The 23,245-nt window shown below is 35.6% G+C and overlaps 1 protein-coding gene and 1 long non-coding RNA gene across 4 annotated transcripts in view; both read left to right on the top strand.

Annotated features, from left to right (window-relative positions):
* The window catches only part of LOC128775091 (uncharacterized), a 32,313-nt gene extending 26,799 nt beyond the window's left edge, over positions 1 to 5,514 (top strand). Inside the window, exon 3 of the long non-coding RNA XR_008419736.1 lies at positions 5,272 to 5,514. This is a non-coding gene — a long non-coding RNA (uncharacterized LOC128775091). The remainder of the gene's footprint in view (positions 1 to 5,271) is intronic.
* Positions 1 to 23,245, top strand: part of ZEB1 (zinc finger E-box binding homeobox 1) — a 198,160-nt gene that overhangs the window by 71,478 nt on the left and 103,437 nt on the right. The window lies entirely within an intron of this gene.

The following is a 23,245-nucleotide window of genomic DNA, read 5'->3' as shown; positions in this document are numbered from 1 at the left end:
GCTTTCAGTTTTTCCACTTTCCTAATTTTTCTTCCTACTTCTCCGGTTGCTACTTTCAGTCTCTTCTGCTGATCCCTACTTTCCAACCTCTAAATTGATAGAATTGGTAGTGCTCTGAGTTCCAGCCCTGCATCAGGCTCTGTGCTGACAGCTCAGAGCCTGGAGCCTGCTTCTGATTCTGTCTTCCCTCTCTCTGCTCTCCCAGGCTCATTCCCTCCCTCCCTCTCTCTCTCTCTCTCTCAAAAATAAATAAACATAAAAGAAATTTTATAAACGACCATCCATTTGCTGATGAGCAGAGGTTATTTAATGTTCTCAAAATGTAATATAGTAAACTGAATTTCTTATCTTCTCTGCCCCCACCAAAACTTCCTCCCAAGTTTTCCCCATCTCAGTAAATTGCAGTTGTGTTCTTTTGATCAACCTTGATGTCATCCTTGATTTGTAGCTTTCTTTCATCCATGGCTGATAAATCCGCACATCTCTGTCATCATATTCTCTTGTGTGTGCCCCTAATATATACTCCGAATTCAGTACTGATCACCATTTCCACTGCTATATCTATGATCAAAGTCATCTTTACATCTTGTCCATATTCTTACAAAAGCCTCCTATGATTGGTCTTCCTGTCTTTGCCCTTGATTTACTTCAATCAGTTCTTAATACAGCATGTAGAATAATTACATTAAAATATAGGTCTTATTATGTCACTCCTTGAGGGAAACCCTCCATCAACTTCTCATTTCAGTCAATAAAAGCCAGAGTCCAAGAAATGGTCTACCATGGCTCTATCCTCTGGACCCCTGTTATTCCCAGATACCAGCTATTTTTCTCCCCCTACTCACTTTGCTCTTCTGTCCGACTCACTTTTCTCTAGTTGTATTTACCTCTTTGCTGTTCTTGGAATGTGTCAGGCAAGTTCTTGTTTTGGAAGATTTGCACTGGCTATTTTCTCTGCCCGTAACACTTCTCCATGGCTCATTCCTTCATCAGTTTGGGATTTTTATTTTCCTTAGGCTTTCCTTAGCCACTCAATCTAAAATTGCAAAATTCCCCCACTCCACCCTAATTCTCCTTCCTCCTTTGTGTTTCTTTTCTTGTAAGCCTTATTGCCATCTACCATCCTCGTATTTTACTTACTTTTTCTATTATTTTCTTCCGCATTTCTCTAAAATGAAAGGGCAAAGGCTGTGTTTACTTTGTTCACTTCTCTGTCCTCAGCACACAGAAGTATAGTGCCTGGCTCATGTTATTCACTCAATTAATATTTGTTGAATGAATGAATGTAGTAGAAAATAGTCAACACAAAAAATTTAAAACTAATTCAGGGATTTTGAGAGCCCTTGGATCATTTAATAAGTGGTCAAACGTTTCAGTAGACAGCAGGCGTTAGAAATATGACCATGTATACTGATACTGTAACATACAGAACTTGCTTCTTTGAACAAATCCTTGTTCAACGTATTTACCTATCTAACTTTATAAGTGTAGAATGCTAAAAAAAATAAGTACTGTTTGAAATTGAATATGACCATTTGAGTATACTACAATGTGGAAATTTCTTAGAATCTTTCTGTTTTTAAAAGCATTGGTGATTTAGTGCAATGTAGGAGGTTTTTTTTGTTTTTCTGTGTTTTTTTTAGTTGTTAGTTTAGTTTTAGTTTAGTTTAGTTAGTTTAGTTTTTTTTAGTTGTTAATTCCAGGCCCTTGTTTTATAGGTTTGCAAGCTTCAAAAAGCTTAAGATGAATACTAATTTTTAAAAATATTTATTTATTTTTGAAATAACACAAGCAGGGGAGGGGCCGAGAGAGGAGGGGACAGAGGATCCAAAGAGGACTCTGTGCCGACAGCAGTGAGCCCAATGTGGGGCTCAAACTCACAAACTGTGAGATCATGACCTGAGCCAAAGTTGCATACTGAACTGACTGGGCCATTCCAGTGCCCCAAGGTTATTCCTTTTTAAGATAACTTTTTAAAATAAACCATTATAAACCACCAAATAATTATTGTTTCCAAATGTCCATATTTTCTGTCTTGACTACATGCATAACTATTTTAAATAATTATAATCATAATATGTCTTTAATTTTGATTCTTAACTACGACATCCATTTTCTGTGTTTCACTATCGTCTCCATTTTTGTCTTTTTAAACAACTGATAACAGACCATATTGCTGATGTTCGTTATAAATAAACCATTCTCCTTTTCGAGGTTGCCATCCAGCATGGTAGTAAGAATGGAGAAGAAAGTACACATGTGAGCAGTAAAATTTGTTTTCCAATAAATATAATAAAATAAACATTTGTCCAAGATTTCTCTGAAGTATCTGGAGTAGCTAAAGAATAATGATCCTAAGAAAAGAATAGAGGATCAGGAAGAACTCTGTGAGTGCAAAGAGAGGGTATTCTTGCAGTTATGAACTCAGCACTGGACTGAGTGTCAGGAAAGTTTGATTAATCACATGGGACCCTGGACAGCCATTTATTTCTCAAGCTTTCAGTTCTCCCATCTGCAAACACATACTGGACTACTAAGTGATTGCTGAAGTGTCTCCCAACTTTGGGACGATTGCTGTGCCTCTTGTTTCTTTTGAACTTCATTATTATTTCTTCTGATTGCTTTCTAGTGACCTTTCATAAAAGCTTTGGTTTATAATGAAAAGAGCATGAAATGCTCAATCCGGAGTCTGTTGGAGATTAAACTTTCCTGAATACTGAAACACTTGACTTGACACAGGAAGTGCAGAACTGCCATTTCATTTTATCTTTCTCAGCCAGAAGCAACTTCTCATAGATCAAAATTTAGAACAAGGAAGATTGGATTAAGGCCAGACTTAGAGAAAGCACTCTGGAATTTTCTTTAAGACATACTTTTGGGGCTCTTACTGTTATTCACTACCAGAAATCCCAGTAAATGAATCAGAAAAAAAGTAATGCAGTTAAATATAGCATCATGTAAGTACATATGTAAAATAAGTATAATAAGTATAATCTAGGGGAAGCGATTATCACATAGCAGAAAAGACCAGACTTCGGAATTAGTCTGCTTGGGTTCAGTTATCAGTGTTACTGTACTAGCTGTGTTGCCTTAGACAAGTTGAAATGAAAAGCTTGATTTTACAGGGTGATTTAGCTTCTTTCCATGTAAAATTGGAATAGTAACATTGAGTTTGCAGAGTTGTTATGAGGATTAGAGAGAATATTTATAAAGTACTAAGTATAGAGCCTGATACTCAGTAAACAGTGACCTTTATCAATTATCAGTAACAGCTATTGTTGTTATAGTATGTACTGATTAGTTAATACTTTTTCAAAATATTACCTATGTAAAATACTTACTCTGTATTCCTGTCCTGTAATTAGGATCATATGTGTTTGTGGGGGTGGGGGATGAGACCTTGGCATTTCTAATACTCAGCTTTTTGGCAGCTTTAAATGACTTGTCAAAACTAAAGAATTATGTTAAAAGTTCTTATTCTACAGCTTTAGCATATTCGAGTCTCAGATGGAATAATGTTTCTTTTTAAAGAAGTGTTTTTTTCCTTTAAATGCCTGTCTTGTAAGAACACTTGTTAGATTGAGACAATAGTTCAGTAAAATCACTAGAAATATACTTTTTGGGGGGTTTGGGACATACAACGCAAAATGTTTTGTGATAGGAATCAGGAAAGCTAATTTTCTTTTCCTTAAAGATAGTGGGTTATATTTTATAATGCTATACAGACTATTGCCACACTATATGCAGATTTATTATTTCTAATGCTAGAGCCAGATGAACTGCCCTGGGTATTTAACTGGAGGAACGTTCTTGGGTTCTCAATGGCCTCTTTCAGGAATTTTATTTGTTCAAGGATCTAAAAAAAGTAGATGTGCTTCATTGGCTTGATTTATACTTTTTTTAAAAAAAGCTTATTTATTTTGAGAGAGAGAGAGCAGGGGAGGGGCACAGAGAGAGAGAGAATCACAAGCAGGATCCACACTGTCAGTGCAGAGCCTGACTTGGGGCTTGATCCCATGACTGCGAGATCATGACCTGAGCCGAAATCAAGAGTCAGGTGCTTAACCAGCTGAACCACCCAAGTGCCCCTTGATTTATACTTTTTAAAGGAAGCCTAGAACGTTCTTTATTCAAATATATGTGGAAAAAGGAAAAGTTGTTAAGTGAGGGAACAGGGTTCATACAGACACATCATGAGCTTCAAAACTAAGAAGAGATGGATGAGAATGACTTTACGGTTTATCAAGAAGGATGTTAGTCAGGAAGGCAAAATAGGAAAAGGTGAAAAATCAGAAGAAAATTTTTAAAAGACCCTAAAACTTGGAATATATATTTTATGACAGGAGCAGAAAGATTATTTACCTTTAAGAGAAAAGACATGTTGAATACTAAAGAAGCATAGAGATGCAAATCTTTTTTTAATTCAGTGTTTTTTATTTATTTTTTTTTTAATTTACATTCAAATTGGGTAGCATATAGTGCAACAATGATTTCAGGAGTAGATTCCTTAATGCCACTTAGCCCATCTCCCTCCCACAACCCCTCCAGCAACCCTCTGTTCTCCACATTTAAAAGTCTCTTATGTTTTGTCCCCCCTCCCTGTTTTTATATTACTTTTGCTTCCCTTCCCTTATGTTCATCTGTTTTGTATCTTAAAGTCCTCATACGAGTGAAGTCATAATGATATTTGTCTTTCTCTGACTAATTTTGCTTAGCATAATGCCCTCCAGTTCCATCCACACAGTTGGAAATGGCAAGAGTTCATTCTTTTTGATTGCAGAGTAATACTCCATTGTGTGTGTGTGTGTGTGTGTGTGTATATATACACACACATACATATATACATGTATATACATATATATGCATATGTATATGTATATACATACATATATGCATATATATGTATATATGTATACATATATGTATATATGTACATATGTATGTATATACATATACGTATGTATATATACATACGTATATGTATATATACGTATGTATGTATATGTATGTATGTATGTATGTGTGTGTGTGTGTGTGTATATATATATATATATATATACACACCACATCTTCTTTATCCATTCATCCATCGATGGACATTTGGGCTCTTTCCATACTTTGGCTATTGTTGATAGTGCTGCTATAAACATGGGGGTGCATGTGCCCCTTTGGAACGGCACACCTGTATCCCTTGGATAAATACCTAGTGGTACAATTGCTGGGTCATAGTTCTATTTTTACTTTTTGAGGAACCTCCATACTGTTTTCCAGAGTGGCCGCACCAGTTTGCATGCCCACCAGCAGTGGAGCAATTACATGCCAATAAAATGACAATCTGGAAGAAATGGACAAATTCCTAGAAACATACTAACTACCAAAACTGAAACAGGAAGAAATAAGAAATTTGAACAGACCCATAACCAGTATAGAAATCGAATTAGTAATGAAAAATCTCCCAAAAAATAAGAGATGCAAATATTATTAATTCCAGATGGTATGTTATCGGAGGACCTGTTTTATTTTATTTATTTTATTTATTTTTTTTACCGCTTAAAACAGACTAACTTTATTTATTTATTTATTTTTTTATGTTGTGTGGATGTGTTTTTTTTTTTAATATATGAAATTTATTGTCAAATTGGTTTCCATACAACACCCAGTGTTCATCCCAAAAGGTGCCCTCCTCAATACCCATCACCCACCCTCCCCTCCCTCCCACCCCCCATCAACCCTCAGTTTGTTCTCAGTTTTTAACAGTCTCTTATGCTTTGGCTGTCTCCCACTCTAACCTCTTTTTTTTTTTTTTCTCCCCCTCCCCCATGGGTTTCTGTTAAGTTTCTCAGGATCCACATAAGAGTGAAACCATATGGTATATGTCTTTCTCTGTATGGCTTATTTCACTTAGCATCACACTCTCCAGTTCCATCCATGTTGCTACAAAGGGCCATATTTTGTTCTTTCTCATTGCCACGTAGTATTCCATTGTGTATATAAACCACAATTTCTTTATCCATTCATCCGTTGATGGACATTTTTATATTGGAATTGATGAAGCTGTCTTACTATAGCTTACTTCAGACCCAGTGTCCTTAAGGAGTGGGTAGTTTTCTCTCTTTTATGTTGCATTTTGTACCTGGTGTGAGCTCAGTAGTTGTTGTGTACTTATGATTTCTTAATTCCTAAGATGATTTATACGGTAATTACTTACAGCTTTTTTAGTGGTTCTTTTTAACCTGTTGTTGACCAAGACATTACATTTGATCATAATTTCTCTCTCATATGGTTTGATTGTATTATTGCTAAAAAGATTTAATATATTTGTAAAATTTATTTGTGTTTCTTATGAGCTTCACTTAAACTATTCATTTGGTCTAGAGATACTTTATAAGTAAAAAAATACGTGAAATTTGGACAGTTTTATTTCAAATACCTTCTGATACGTTTTGAAGACCTATTAAGCCACTGGTTCTTTTTTTTTTTAATATGAAATTTATTGTCAAATTGGTTTCCATACAACACCCAGTCCTCATCCCAACAGGTGCCCTCCTCAATGCCCATCACCCACTTTCCCCCTCCCTCCCACTCCCCATCAACCCTCAGTTTATTCTCGGTTTTTAAGAGTCTCTTAAGCCACTGGTTCTTAAGCTGAATCAGAATCATGTAGAGGACTTGTTTAAACAAAGATTGGTAGACCCTTTTCCCATTGTTTCTGATTTAGCAGGTCTGGGCAGGAGCCCCAGAATTTCCAAGAAATTTCTAACAAGTTCCCAGATGGAGCTGATGTTGTTATTCCAGGGACCATAATTTGTGAACCACTACATTTAATAACTAGGTAGCTTTATTTGACCCCTCCTCCAACCAATTAAAAATTAGTAATGTTTGAATTGCATGCATTAAAGGTAATATTGTGACTCTTTTTCACTGGGTTCTAGCATAGAGGCAAAAAATGACCTTGTTCCAGGCAGTTGGAACTAACTTCTATTTAAACTCAGAAATCACTCCTTTCTTTAGAGAAGAATTATTTGTGTAAAATTCGATGACTTTCCCTCCTATGTCTTGAATTTAAAAATAGAAATATTTGAGACAAATATGAAAAAATTTTTCAAAAATAAGAGACTTGATACTACTAATCTGCTAGCTAGACCTGACAAAATAATAGAAACAACATCTTATAGAATCTTGTTCAAACTACTTCCTTTAAAAGATATCTGATATTGTGGGTATGCAAGATGGTTTATTAAATATATCACTTATATTTTATATTTAGCTTTTATAAACTTTATTTAAATGTTTCAAAAATACCTTAAAAGTAGGTATTTCTTAACATCTACATATAAAACATGATGTTAATAATATGGTAAAACTGTCATGTTTTTGCAGAAACCTTATTTTTTGAAATAATAACACCTTTTAAAATAGATGGAGAAAATATGAAAGGCACATTGCTGCTGAAAATTCAACATAGTTTGTAAACGGATAAGCTGTGTAAGTGTTGACTATGAACAGACCGGCCTATATTTATTAAATTTTTGCTTAAGTTATAAAAGATTCACTGTATTATCTTTCTGGACATATAAAAGTAAATCATACTCTTTTTAAGAGCAGGAACAATGTGTTTGAAATAAATTAATGTATGATTGCAATTATATTTGAAGACTGTATCTTAATAAAATCAATCATTGCTTCTCTGATTGCTAGATATCGTTTTCTACAACCTTTTTGTTTTTTACTCTTCCTAAAGTTTGTTTCATTATAGTGATTCTCCTTCTTGTTTCAAAAAGAATAAATAAATGATTATTTGTTAATAAAAAATTCAAGCTTCTGCCTATCTGCCTTTGTACATTTTTTACTTACCCATGTATATACAGCACTTACCTGTACAAGCAAGTATTCATTTACTAAAAAGTTGCCCACTTTGTAGCCTTGAAGTCATATTCAGAAATCTTCTTAACTGATGATAGGGTAAAAGCCAAATGCATACCTCCTACTTGAGAGAATTTTTTATCTTTGTTAAAAAACACACACACACAACATATTTGGTATATTTAAGTTTACTTCTGCTCGCTTTCATGTGTTAGTTTGCACTTTGCGTTTGTATAGTTTTCTAGCAAGTTGATCCTTTTGTGGGTTTATTATATACTGTTCTTATCCTATAAGGACTAGGTTACAATTAAAATAATTCAAAGACCATTGAGAGGTATTGTGCTAAACTAAGGACCTTGCTTTTTATCATACTCAGATGCGTCTCTCCTTTTATTATTTCAATTTGAAGATAGTGGCATTATCAGAGAGGGAATGTGGTCTCTGCCAGTAAGCTGTGTAGTGGCTAAGAGGTGAAGGCAAATGTGGCTGACTTTAGAGGAACTAAGTCTCCAACAAAAGAGTGGGTGAGGGTGTGAAACAAAGTCAAGGCCACAGGGAAAAGAGCAGGATAGCTTCATTGGCATGTGATTTGGGTAGTCACACAGGACTTAGCAGCACTCAGTTTAATGCTTTGCTATTACCATCTTTACATTTTTAATAATTTGCAAACAGGGGTCCTCCCTACATTTTCATTTCTCACTGGATCCAAATGATATAACTGTGCAGACAATAAACGACAGAGGAGAAAAGGAAGCAGAGATTTCTTCTGTCTCCTTGGTTCTTTATTCCTTTTCCCAGTATAGCCAGAGTGGGAATTATTTTTAAAGTATGACTTATAGACCATGAAATATTGTGGAATATTAGCCTAATTTGAAAGTGATTTTGTATGTATGCACGTATGTATTCACTTACCAAAGGATTAGGTAAGGGGAAATAGGAGTTTATTAAAATTTTTTTTTTTTTGTTTTGTTTTGTTTTTTTGGGACAGAGAGAGACAGAGCATGAACGGGGGAGGGGCAGAGAGAGAGGGAGACACAGAATCGGAAACAGGCTCCAGGCTCCGAGCCATCAGCCCAGAGCCTGACGCGGGGCTCGAACTCACGGACCGCGAGATCGTGACCTGGCTGAAGTCGGACGCTTAACCGACTGCGCCACCCAGGCGCCCCAAAAAATTTTTTATAAAAATATCAAAGAAGGGCACCTGGGTGGCTCAGTAGGTTAAGCGTCCAACTCATGATCTCAGCTCAAGTCTTGATCTTAGGGTCATGAGTTCAAGCCCCACATTGGGCTCCACACTGGGGGTGAAGCCTACTTAAAAAAATATATATATACATATATATATGTATATATATATATATATGTATATATATATATGTGTGTGTGTGTGTATACACATACCTGCACACACCTACCTAAAAAAAAATATGTGTGTGTGTGTGTGTATGTATATGTGTGTGCAGGTTTGTGTATATCCAAGATATAATATAACTTCTAATAGAGACTTTATCAAGTAAATATATAGCATATATAGTTTGAGACATAAAAACAGTTGGAAGTACAGGATTCTATTCCTGAATTAACCTACTACATGTTTATGCAAACCACAGTAGTGTTTTCTTCACCCGTAGAGCCTGATGCTTTATATTCAGTATAGTACTTTATTATTTGGTCATTATGCCCCCCTAATATTGTTATTATATCTAACATGGTAATTGTTTCTTTACAATAACTGTGAAGTTTATTTTTAAAAAATTTTGGAAATTAAAATTTAGAAATTCAAAATCCCAAACAGATTTTAAGGAGTTTTTAAGGAGGCCTGTTGATTTCTTTCTTTTATTCAATGGTTACATATACTCATTTATTGTTTCTATCACACCAAGACTCTTTTACCAGATCTCCTCCTTGCTTAGGTACCTTAATATCATTTGGTGCATAACAAAGCTAAAACAAAGCCAAACTTTTTTTACATTCTTTCACTTAAGAAAGAGTTCTTTTATTCTAATAAACTGTGAAAAAAAATGGTTGGGGGAAGGGATTGCCTAAATTTAATTCTACTTCACAGATCTCATCCAAAAGTCATTATATTTAAACCACATGATCTAGAATGAGACTCTACTCTTTTAGGAGTAAAACTGTGAAAAAGATAGGAGTGTGGAGATATAACAACACCACTGGTTTCTTGGCTGATTTAGTGAAAGTTTGTGCCCACTTTTATAAATTACCTAGCAATATAATAGAGATTGAACATTTTAAAATTAGAGAAGGGGGGAATACCAAAATTTCCATTATAAGATGACTACTGTGAAATTTCTGCTTTAAAATGGAAAAATTAGTTTCTTTAAGACACTTTCTTATATAAATTTAAGGATTCCTTGTCCTCAGTCGGAAATATTTTAACCTCCTGTATTTGTAAAGTATTTCGGAAGAGAGCTATCAGGAAGCACCAGGCTAAAGGTTTAAGCTGGAGTACTGTCAGCCTAGCAAGGGTGTTGAAACTCTTCTATATCCTGAAGTATAACAGAGAACGCCAAAGCCAGCTGACTTACCCTATAGTTTCTCCTGTTGCAAGAGGACATTTTTAGAGAGTCATATAGTTAATATTTTTTAATAGCCATAGAGTCTAAGTTATGGATAAGAATGGTTTTTATTTCATATTTTTAAGAGAGATGGAAGCATGCAAGGAGGGAAGGGGCAGAGAGAGAGAGAGGGAGAGAGAGAATCCCAAGCAGGCTCCATGTGCCCAGCACAGAGCCCCGATGTGGGACTCCATCTTACCATCATAAGATCATAACCTGAGTCATAATCAAGAGTCAGTCGATTAACTGAGCCACCAGGATGCCCCTATTTCATTTATTTTTATCCAGAATTATAACATTGCATGGAACATAAACTATATTAGAAGCATTAGTTCTGCATCTAGTTTTGCATGACATTATGTAAGGTAATAATCATAAAAAAATGAAGTTAAATATAATGTCCACTTATCAGAAGCCTAAAATATACAATGTCAACACAGCCCCTTAGAAGACATGTAAGCAACTGAACAAATAGCATGAGGCAAAGAATATATTGATAACGTGGTAAATGCTTTTTGGACTTCACAGATAATAAACCCTTGTTTCTTCTGAAATAGTCTAGCAAAAAAAAAAATGCATCTTTTTCTTTAGCCTAAAAAAGCTTTACACAAGAGGTAGAATTTTCGTTATGTGGATGATGGGAGAAATTACTTTTGACAAGCTGCAGTTTAAAAAAGGAAGGGAATGTGTGGTGCCAGATACAGAGTTAGGGAAGCCCTGACTTTAGGAATCAGAGGCTATAGTCTTGGGGGTGGTGTAGAAATAGAAAAACCTATTGGGCAAAAGGACTGAACATATTTATCCAAAGAAAGGAGAAAGGGACAAAGAAGGCATAAGGATAAAGTTGATGCAGAGTGAAGCCGGTGTGCTCAGTTGTTCACTGATAGGCATTTCAGTGGGCTTTTTTTTCCAGAATAAAGTTTGAAGGCAAAGAAATCTAGTCTCTTATTAAGGCTACCTATAAAACTTCTGATTCTATTCTACTTCTGGTTCGTATCTTTAAAATTGAGATTTGGTGGGGTGCCTCGGTGGTTCAGTCACTTAAGCCTTTGACTCTCGGTTTTGGTTCAGGTCATAATCTCACGGTTCATGGGTTTGAGCCCCACCTAGGGCTCTGCACTGGCAGTGTGGAGCCTGCTTGGGATTCTCTCTCTGTCCCCCTCTCTCTGCCCCTCCCCAGCTGGTTCATTCACTCCTTCTTTCAAAGCAAATAAAATAAACTTTAAAAGTTTTTAAAGAAAATTTAAAAATTAAAAAAAATAAATGAGATTTGGTTACATTTTAATTTTGTAGATCGAGACTGTTAAAAACTGAGAACAAACTGAGGGTTGATGGGGGGTGGGATGGAGGGGAGGGTGGGTGATGGGTGTTGAGGAGGGCACCTTTTGGGATGAGCACTGGGTGTTGTATGGAAACCAATTTGACAATAAATTTCATATATTAAAAAAAATAATAATTTTGTAGATCGAACATTTTCACAATTTTATGGCAATTAAAATAAACTTGATGTTCATAAACATAAAAAGATAAAATATCTTCTTCCCTGTGCCAGTGTGTGTTTCCAGCTGTCCCTAAAACAGCTCTTTTGGTTGTCTGCTGTTTCATGAAAGCTGGTCCATTGCCACATGCTCACCCCCTGAAATCTCCTGACAAAGCCCTACCCCCTCCCAAAGTGCCTTTTGTGGCCATCATTTTTATTTTCTCTTTTCTCTACCTTTCCATCCTAGATGTAATTTTTTTCAAGTGCATAATATCTCTGTGCCTCAGTTTTTTGAGATGTAACCTGGGGCTAATAAATTTTATCGCCACTTGCAAAATTACATGAGTCAATATTTGAAAGCACCCAGCGTAGTGCATGACACATAACAGTTGAGCTTTAGTACAACAAATGTTACTTGTTTTTCTCCTCTTCCCAACTGGTAATAATAACTCTACTGGAAGGGGAATACAGTAATTCAGGGAAAAATTTTTCATAAACTGTGGTGTTTGCCCAAATTTTGGTTTGTATTTATACAGTGCATTATGTATAAATTTGTTCTCATTAGATAGGGCTATTGAGTGTTTCTACCTTAGTTGTTTTGTTGTCTTAAAAGGTTAATTGGGGCATAACCAAATATAGCATGGTCTTGCAAACAACTCATAAAATCATAATTACTTTAAAATAAGCTTGAAAGTTAGAGGGGTTGCCGTATGAGACACATTTTACGTAGTTCTCAGTTTAGTTATGAAATTATTTGCTTCTCAAACTAAGGCAACCTCTCTCATTCCATATCTCTATCAGTAACTGTGTGATTTTAGAGGTTGTGATTTAATGTTTTCACATTGCTACCTATAATAACTCATTTTAGATCATCTAATCATGATATCCTTGACCTGTGTGGTGTTGTATCAGACACTTCATGCTGTGTATACCAGGCCTTTACCTGTCATAACTATCTCCCTTCTGTGTTTCAAGACACCCCAGCAAAGTAAAATTCAGTCCTCGCTTGATATAAATAGTAGCATTGTTGACTGGATCTTTGGATATATTAAATAAGGAACACCACCAAAAGAATGATAGAAGCATTGTTCATACTTTGCGATGTTTAACCGTTCTTGAAAGATTGAAACTGAAACTTAACATTGAGTGGATGAACTTTATTCAAACAATAGTGTTGAGAAACAGGAATCCTAGGTTTCACCCAATCCAAGTGTTTAATCAGTTATATATTGTTTTTCATTCAAAATCATTTTACTACCCCCTTTGTCTACCTCCATCATCCTTATTTTACAAAGACCTTTGACCTGGTAGGCATTGCTGATGGTGAAATGCAATGTCCTGAAGTCTATCTATGTTTCCAATATAATTAACTGTTCAAAAGGGTGAACAAGATGTCTGTGAAAAAAAATAGTATAGTCCTATAAAAACAGATTTGTTTTGATTTTGCTCCTTTAATTCTAGAAATCTAAATGTCAAAAATTCTTAACCACTGGCATGATACATGTGTATAAAACAAATTACATTTCTGAGAAGTAATGCTAATAATGTTTCTATACGTTGTATAAGTTAAGCAAGGATAACTTAATACTACTGACTGCTGTTGTTGCTGCTACTACGAATACTGGTATATCTGTACCACTGCCAGTATAGACAAAGGACGCTCTCATCATCCCCCAGGGAGGGAGTAGTCATTATGGGTGGTAGCATTATGTCTCTTTTAAATAATGTCTTCTTGTGTATTGTTGATATTTCTCCTGTACTTAAAACTTTTTTTTAATTAAAAAAACGCATCCTGTCTTTCTGGACTTGCTTGTATCATCAGTTATTTTCCATTTACATAATTCATGTCTGACATCAACAGAGCCGTTTACCGTTTACTCGGTACCTTGACATACTTTGGCAATTTTGTAAGTACAGTTTGAGTGATTCTTAGTATAGAAAGGTGAAAAGTACATTTGAACGTAAAACCTGTATTTGAGATATTTGTTGCCTTTTTTCCCTCCTGAAAGATAATTTAGAAACACAATTGATTGGTTATTTTGTTGCCGAACCCTTTATAAATCATTATTGGCGATAAATGTTCATTTCTCTTCAACTGTGAACAGTAACAAAAAAGTTATTCAGAATTATTCAGTGTTTTAAGAGCCACCCAAGTTGACACTCAAAAATTTAAGAGTGCTTCAGAATATGAGATATCTAATTGTTAATCAGCGCTGGAATTATTTCTACAAATCTTAGATGTAAATGCTAATGTCTTACTGGTCTACTCTACCTAATTGCTGGTATAAAAATGTGTTGAAATGTTTGAAATTAAATCCTCTGCTATAGTTTATGTCCTATGCAGAAGTGTGATTATCTGAGGAGGTTTTTTTCCCCTCAGATTTTAAATATGAAGTATTGTTCACTGTTAACACATAGTTATGAAACAAAATGCATACTTATAAAGACTACCTTGACTAAATACTCTTGTTTTTCATTGGCTGTAATTTAATATTTAATATATTTGGGGGAGGGAAGACAAATTTAGTTTTTAAGTATATTTATAAGTGATGTCTTAATATCTATCTTTTTGTGATGTAGACTTCTAAGCTGAAATTGGTATAATTAAATATGTTGAGCATTTTGATTTTTATATTTCACTACTATAATACAAAACGAAATAACCTATGCTATCACATGCAACCTATCCACTAGCCTCCATTGCCCAGCTACCGCTGTCAGTCTGGGTTTCCCCTGCCATGCATGCACTAGTTGTCAACCCCCACAGCTGCACGTTTAAACACTCTGCTGGCACTGCCCCCACATAAGTGCTTAGAGGCCACCACCACGCATATGCCCCCCTATGGCTGCATTCAGTTCCTGCCACCAACCTAGATCCACTACTGAATGCGTTCTGAGAGATGACCCCCATAGCAGAACAACTTCATACAGCTGGCCTTGTCCTTACTGCCCATGCATGCCTGTAGCTAGCCCCCACCACCACACACATACTCAGAACCAGCCTAAGGACACTCACCCTTGGACCTGGAGGCATTGCCGAGGACCCCACCAGCCCTCTCAGCCACTGCTAAACCCCTCAGTTGTTGCTACCCAGGACCATGCAGAGAATGATGTCACGGACCCTAGTTGCTATGCCACTGGGTCCCTCCTGACACCTGGAGCTGCTGTCCACTCCTGCACTTGGTGCTCCATGAATAACAAGACCTGGTGCATCAGTGTACTTACACACACCCTTTAAATGGCACCCACGCACCTCCCCTCAGCTCCACCCTACAGGTGAAGGTCATTCCTTACGGAAGCCATCTTCTAAAATCTGGAAGACATGACTACTTGTTCACATGCACAGACATCAGTGCAAGGAAACAGAGAACACCAAAAATCAGGAAACCATGGCACCAGCAAACAAACACAGTAAACTTCCAATAACCTACCCCCAAATAAATGGAAATCCATAAATTGCCTAAGAAAGAATTCAAAATAACTGTTCTAAAGATGTTCTGCAAGCCACAAGTGAAAACAGATAAGTAAACAATTTACTGAAATCAGGCAAATAATACAAAAACAAAAAGAGAAGTTCGACAAGGTAAGTATTAAAAAAAGAAATTCTGGAGCTCAAACATGCAGTGCCAGGACTGGAAATACAATGTAGAGTTTCAGCAACAGACTTGATCAAGCAGAAGAAAGAATGAATATAAAGACAGGTAATTTTGAATTGTCTAGTCAGAGGAAAAGAAAGAATGAAAAAGAATGAAAAAAAGCCTACAGAATTTATCAAACACTATTAAATGAATCAGTATACATATTATGGGAGACTTGGAAGGAGAAGAGACAGAGAAAGGTGAAGAGCTTATTTGAAGAAATAATGACAGAACTTTCCAAATCTGGGGAGGGAAATAGATATCCAGACTCATAGAGCCCATAGGACCCCAAATAGACTGAACATAAAGAGGTCTACACCAAGAAACACTAGACTTAAACTCAAAAGTCAAAGACAAAGGGAGACTTTTGAGAGGAGCAAGAAAAAGTGACCCATCAAATACAAGGGAGCCCCCATATGACTGTCAGTGGATTTCTTTTTTTTATTATTTTTTTTAATGTTTATTTTTGAGAGAGACAAGAGTGTGACTGGGGGCGGGGCAGAGAGAGAGGGAGACACAGAATCTGAAGCAGGCTCCAGGCTCTGAGCTGTCAGCACAGAGCTCGACACAGGGCTTGAACCCCTGAACCGCGAGATCATGACCTAAGCCAGGGTCAGATGCTTAGACCTGAGCCACCCAGGTGCCCCTCAGTGAATTTCTTAATAAAAACCTTACAGGCCAGGAAAGAGTGGGATGTTATAATTCAAAGTACTAAAAGACAAAACTTCCAATCAAGGGTGTTGTACCCAGCAAAGTTTTAAAGTAAAGAGGAAATAAAGTCTTTTCCATACAAATAAAAACTGAAGACAGTTTATCACCCGTGGGCCTACTTTGCAAGAAATCCTTAAGGGAGTTCTTCAGGGGGAATTGGAACATGCTAATCAGCAATATTAAAATGTATTAAAGTATAAGTTTCACTAGGAAAGGTAAATATATAGGCAAATGCAGAATAACATAACACTCCAATGATGGTGTGCAAATTATCTGTAACTAATATAAAATTAAAAGTATTAAGAATAACTGTAATGACAAAAGTTGAATAACAGATTCACAGTATTAAAATAAGTAAACTCTGACTTCAAGAACACATAGTTTGTGAGGGGTAAAATAAAGTTTTTGTATGCAGTTGAACTTAAATTGTTATCAAATTAAAATAGATAGTCATAAATAAAAGAAGCTTTATGTGAACCTCATGGTAACCACAAAGGAAAAACTTATGGTAGATGGGTAAAAGAGAAAGGAATCAAACCAAATCACTACAAAAAAATTGTAAAAGACGACAGAAGGAAGGGAATAAAAGTAACTGAAAAACAGAAAAATGTTAACAAAATGGAGATAGTCAAGTCTTTATCAATAATTATTTGAAGTATAAATGAATTAAATTCCCCAATGAAAAGAGAGTGACTGAATTTTTTTAAAAGAAAGAAAAATTTAAAAACTAAATCTAGTGATAAGCTGACTACAAGATACTCACTTTAGGTATAAAAACACATAGGCTGAAAGTAAAGGGACAGAAAAGGATATTCTATGTAAACAGTAACCTAAAACACACCAGAGTTGGCAATATGTATATCAGACAAAACAGACTATAAGTCAGAAATTTTCACTAGAGGCAAAGAAGGTCATTATATAATGATAAAGGGAAGGTATAGCAGATAGATACACATCCAACATCAGAACTCCTAAATATATAAAAACAGATATTGACAGATCTGAAGGGAAAAATTGATAGCAATAGAATAATAGTAGAGGACTTCAGTATTGCACTTTCAATAATGAAAGAATATCCAGGCAGAAAATCAATAAGGAACAATTGACTAAAACAACACTATAGCCCAAATGAATCTAACAGACATACACAAAACTTTCCACTAAATAGTAGCAGAATATACATTCTTCTCAAGTGCTCAAGGAACATTCTCCAGGATAGATCACATGTTAGGTACAAAACACATCTTAACAAATTAAAGAAAAATGAAATCATATCTTCTCAGACACACAATGGAATGAATCTAGAAGTCAATAACAGAAAATAGAAAAATTCACAATTAGAAACTGAACATACTCTTGAACAACCATTGAGTGAAAGAAAAAATATAAAGGGAATTTTAAAGCTAACTTGAGACAAAAAAAGAAAGTGAAAATACAATTTAACAAAACCTGGGATGCAACAAAAGCAATACTAAGAGGGAAGTTTATAGCAAAAAATGCCCACGATTAAAAAAGAAGAAAGATCCCAAACAACCTATCATTACATACAACTCAAGGAACTAAAGAAAAAACTGCACCCAAAATTAGCAAAGGAATGAAATAAATATTAGAGCAGAAATAGAGAATAGAAAAACACTACAATTTCAGCAAAACTGGGGCGCCTGTGTTACTCAGTAGGTTGAACATCCAACACTTGATTTCAGCTCAGGTCATGATCCCAGGATCCTAGAATTGAGTCTGCTTTGGGCTCTGCCCTGAGCTGGAGCCTGCTTAAGACTGTCTCTCTCTCTGCCCCTTTCCCCAAATCGTGCTCACTCTCTCCTGAAAAAAGAATCAACAAAACTAAGAATTGGTTTTTTGAAAAGATAAACAAAGTTGACACACCTTTCGTTTAGGAGAGAGAAGACTCAAACTCAAAAGTGAAAGAGGAGACATTACAGCAAATGACACAGAAACAAAAAGGATCATAAGAGCCCATTAAGACAATTACATGACAACCTAGAATAAATCAATAAATTCCTAAAGACTAATCAAGAAGACTGAATCAAGAAGAAATGGAAAGTCTGCCTAGACCTATAACAAAGAGGTTAAATAAGTAATAAAAAACCTTTCCACAAAGAAAGGCCCAGGACCAGATGACTTCATTGGGGGAATTCTAACAGACATTCAAAGATGAACTAATATCAATCCTTCTTCAGCTCTTCCAAAAAACTAAAGTAGATGGAATACTTTTAAACTCATTTTGAGAGTAACTTTACGCTTATTCCAAAGCCAAAGACAACACAAGAAAAGAAAACTGCAGTTTAATATCTCTGATGAACATAGATGCAAAAATCCTCAATAAAATACTAGTAGCAACCTGTTAAAAGGATCATACAGCATAACCAAGTGGGATTTACCCTTAGGATGCAAGGATGATTCAACCTATGAAAATCAATCAGTGTAGTACCCTACATTAATAGAATGGAAGTCAGAAAAACCACATGATAATCTCAATAGATATAGAAAAAGCATTCATATCTTTTTTATAAACGTCTCAACAAAATAGACACAAAAGGAACATACTTAAATACGATAAAGACCACATATGAGAACTACACATCTGACATCATAATCAGAAAAAATTGGGAAGCTTTTTACTCTAAGATTCAGAAGAAGGTAAGGATGCCCTCTCTCACCACAACCAGCAACATAGTGTTAAAAATCCTATGGGAATGCACACTGGAACAATCACTATGGAAAACTATGGAGGTTCCTCAAAGAATTAGAATTAGGGCAATTTAATGGCCCAGCAATCCCACTTCTGGGTATATATCCAAAGGAAATAAAATAAGGACTTTCAAGAGATATCATACTCCCGTGGTCAGCACTATTCACAATAGCCAAAATATGGAAACAACCTGAGCACCCATCAATGGATAAATAAAGAAGATGTGATATGCGTGTGCATGCACGTGCGCACACACACACACGTGCACACAGTTGAATATTATTCAGCCATAAAAGAGAAGGAAATTCTGCCATTTGTGATAACATGGATGGACCTTGAAAGCATTATGCCAAGTGAAATGAGTCAGAAGAAGAAAAATACTGTATGATTTCACTTATACGTGGAATCTAAAAAATTAGAACTCATAGAAACAGTCAGTGGAAAAGTGGTTGGCAGGAGCTGAGGGATGGGGGAAATGGGCAGATATTGGTCAGAAGGTACAAACCTCCAGTTATATGATTAAGTTCTGGGGAGCTAAGAGACAGCATGGTGACTATAGTTAACAATACGGCATTATATAAAGTTGCTATGAGAGTAAATCTTAAATACCCTCCCCCACAAAAAAGAAATGGTGATTTTGTGAGTTGCTAGAAATGTTAACTATACTGTGGTAATCATTTTGCAGTATACAAGTGTATCAAATCCAGCACGCTGTGTACCTTAAACTTCCACAACGGTATATGTCAATTTTATCTTAATAAACCTGAAATTTAAAAAATCCTAACCGCATACATTAAAATTTTTTTTAGAAAAAAATTACTGGTGCCTTGGTGGCTCATTCGGTTAAGCGTCGTACTTCGGCTCATGTCAGGATCTCACAGCTTGTGAATTCGAGCCCCACGTCAGGCTGTGTGTTGACAGCTTAGATCCTGGAGCCTACTTAGGATTCTGTCTGTCTGTCTGTCTCTCTCTCTGCGTCTCTCTCTCTCTCTCTCTCTCTCTCTCTCTCTCTCTGTGTCTACCTGTCTCTCAAAAATAAATAAACATTAAAAAAAAAAAAAACCTAGCCAGCATAATCAAGCAAGGAAGAGAAATAAAAGGCATTCAAACAAGAAGGGAAGAAGTAAAATTATTTCTCTTTGCAGATGAAATGATTTAGAAAACACTAAAGACCACACACACACACACACACACACACACACACACACACAAAGAAAGCCACTAGAACTACTAATTTAGCTAAGTTTCAGGATGTAAAATCAACATACAAAAGTCAATTGCATTTCTATACACTAACAAGGAATTACCTGAAAAAGAAATTATGAAAACAATCCCATCCACATAAGCTGGGCAAAGAATAACATACTTAGTAATTAACCAAAGAGACAAAGACTTGTACATTGAAAATTATAAAGCATTGATGAAGGAAATTAAAAGACAACAACAAATGGAAATACATCCTACATTCATGGATTGGAAAAATTAATATTGTTAACGTTCATGCTACCCAAGTTGGTCAACAAATTCAATCCTATCAAAATACCAAAGACATTTTTTATGGAAACAAAAAACAATCCTAAAATTTGAATGGAACCATGACCCCAAATATTCAAATGAATCTTGAGCAAGGAAAACAAAGCTAGTGTCATCACAATTCCTGATTTCAAATGACATTACAAAGTTATAGTAATCAGTACTGGCATTAAAACAGATATACAGACCAATGGAATGGAGAAAGAAAGAAGCCTGTGCAGTTATAGTCAACTTATCTTTGACAAGGGTCCCTGTAACACACAATGGGAAATGACAATCTCTTCAACAAATGGGTGTTGGCAAAACTGGATATCCCCTGCAAAAGAATTAAATTGGTCCCTATCTTACATCATCCACAAAAATCAACTCAAAATGGATTAAAACTTAAGCATATGCTATCACAAGGTTTCAGAAGAGAACATAGGGGAAATACTTCTTTACATTGATTTTAGCAATAATTTTCTGGAAATGACAGCAAAAGCATAGGCAACAAAAGCAAAAAAAAAAAAAATAGATAAATGGAATTACATCAAACTAAAAAGCTTCTGCACAGCAAAGGGAAATAATCAACAGAGTGAAAAGGCATCCTACAAATGGGAAAAATGGTCACAAACTACATATCCAATAAGAGGTTAATATCTAAAATACGTAAGGAATTCATACAACTTAATAGCAAAATACAAATAACCCACTTTGAAATGGTCCAAAGAACCTAATAGGCACTTCTCAAATTCAAATGGCTAAAAAGTATACAAAAAGGTGTTCATCATCTCTAATCATCAGGGAAATGCAAATCAAAACCAAGTAATTTCACATCACACCTGTCACAATGACTAATATCAAAAAGATGAGAAATAACAAGTATTGGCAAGGATGTGAAGAAAAGAGAATCCTTGTACAATGTTGGTTGGGAATGTAATTTAGTATACCCACTATGAAATATAGTATGGAGATTGCTCAAAAAATTAAAAATAGAACTACTCTATGATCTAGTAATCCCACTTCTGAGTATGTAACAAAAGAAATAGAATCAGGATCTCAAAGAGATCTCATGCACCCCCAAGTTTGGTGCAGCATTATTCACAGTGGTCAAGATATGGAAACAACCTAAATGTCCTTCAATGCCCGAATGGATGAAGGAAACACATACACGCGCACACACACACACAGAAACACAGTGGAATATTCAAGCATAAAAATAAGGAGATATTGCTACTTGGAACAGTATGGATGGAGCTGGAGGATATTATGCTAAGTGAAATAAGCAGGACACAGAAAGAGAAATACTGCATGATTTCACTTCTGTGAGGAATCTAAAATAGGCAAACTTAACAGAAGTAGAGAGGGGGTGCCTGGGTGGCTCAGTCAGTTAAGCGTCTGACTTTGGCTCAGGTCATTATCTCACAGTTTGTGGGTTTGAGCCCTGCATTGGGCTCTGTGCTGACAGCTCAGAGCCTGGAGCCTGCTTGGGATTCTGTGTCTCCCTCTCTCTCTGCCCCACCCCCCACGCCCCACCCACACGCCCCACCCCCATGCCCTACCCCTGCTCATGCTCGCTTGCTGTCTCTCAAAAATAAATAAATATCAAAAAAGTTTTTTAAAAAAAGTAGAGAGTAGAATGATTTGCAAAGGGCTGGGGGAATAGGGAAATGGGGTGATGTTGGTCAAAGGATACAAAGTTTTAGTTATGCAAAACAAATACATTCCAGAGTTGTAATGTACAGAATGGTGATGATAGTTTTATTGTATTGTATACCTGAAATTTGCAAAGAGGATATATCTTAAATCTTCCCACGTACAAAATGGTAACTATATAGAGGTGATGATATGTTAATTAGCTTGATTATGGTGCTCTTCTCACAATGTATACATATATAAAAGCATCAAGTTGAAAAAAATAAGTATGTATAATTTTATATGTCAAGGATATCTCAGAAGAGCTGTTAAAAATAAAAAAAAAATTGGGAAAATATTTTTTATTTAAGAAATCAAATTTTAAGTTCTTAGCTTTTATATGATGGTGTGGTAATATGTTTTTTCTAGTCTTGTCATAAGCTTACAGCTATCTACATGATGGTAATGCACCAGATTGATTAAAATGGAAAACAAGAAATTGAAAAGACTGAATTTGAATCCTCAGTGAACTCTTTAGTCATTTTTCCTCTAAGATATTGAAGTAAATTTTAAAATATGTTACTTGACTCAGGATTCGAGGGACCTTGTAAACTAGGAGATATTACAGGTGGACCTAAGTCTTATTTTTAGGGCACCAGAGAGAAATACAGAAGTACATAAAAAGAATGAATCCAGTGCGTGTTTTATAGTTAATCTGAGGACTCTCAACAATTTGGGTACATATTTGCCAAATAAAATGATCTATGAAGCAAACATTTTCTTGATTGTATCATAACAGCCTGAAAGTTTATATTTGTGGCATTACTCTGATTAATGAAATCAGTTCCAGTGCAAACATTTGGGCTGTTAGATTTACAAAACCGTTATTTGTCCAATTCTGCAGCTGCTACCCTAGTTCTGGCTCTCATCTTTTTACACCTGGTTTACTGTATCTTCCATGCTGGAATTCATGCCGCAGTCTTGCCCTGCTCAAATTTATTCAAGCAATGCTTTTGTGTTTTCCAGTTCCAGTTAGGAGTTTTAATAATCCCTGACTGGTTACCAAATCAAAAGTAAACTCAACCTAGAATTTAAAGTTTTCCAAATCGTACTGACTCTT

The sequence above is a fragment of the Panthera pardus genome, unplaced genomic scaffold (assembly GCF_024362965.1).
Source record: "Panthera pardus isolate Hobbes unplaced genomic scaffold, ASM2436296v1 HiC_scaffold_6, whole genome shotgun sequence".
Taxonomy (NCBI): domain Eukaryota; kingdom Metazoa; phylum Chordata; class Mammalia; order Carnivora; family Felidae; genus Panthera; species Panthera pardus.
The sequence above is the reverse complement of the archived record's forward strand: the minus strand, read 5'-3'. Positions and strand labels throughout refer to the sequence as shown.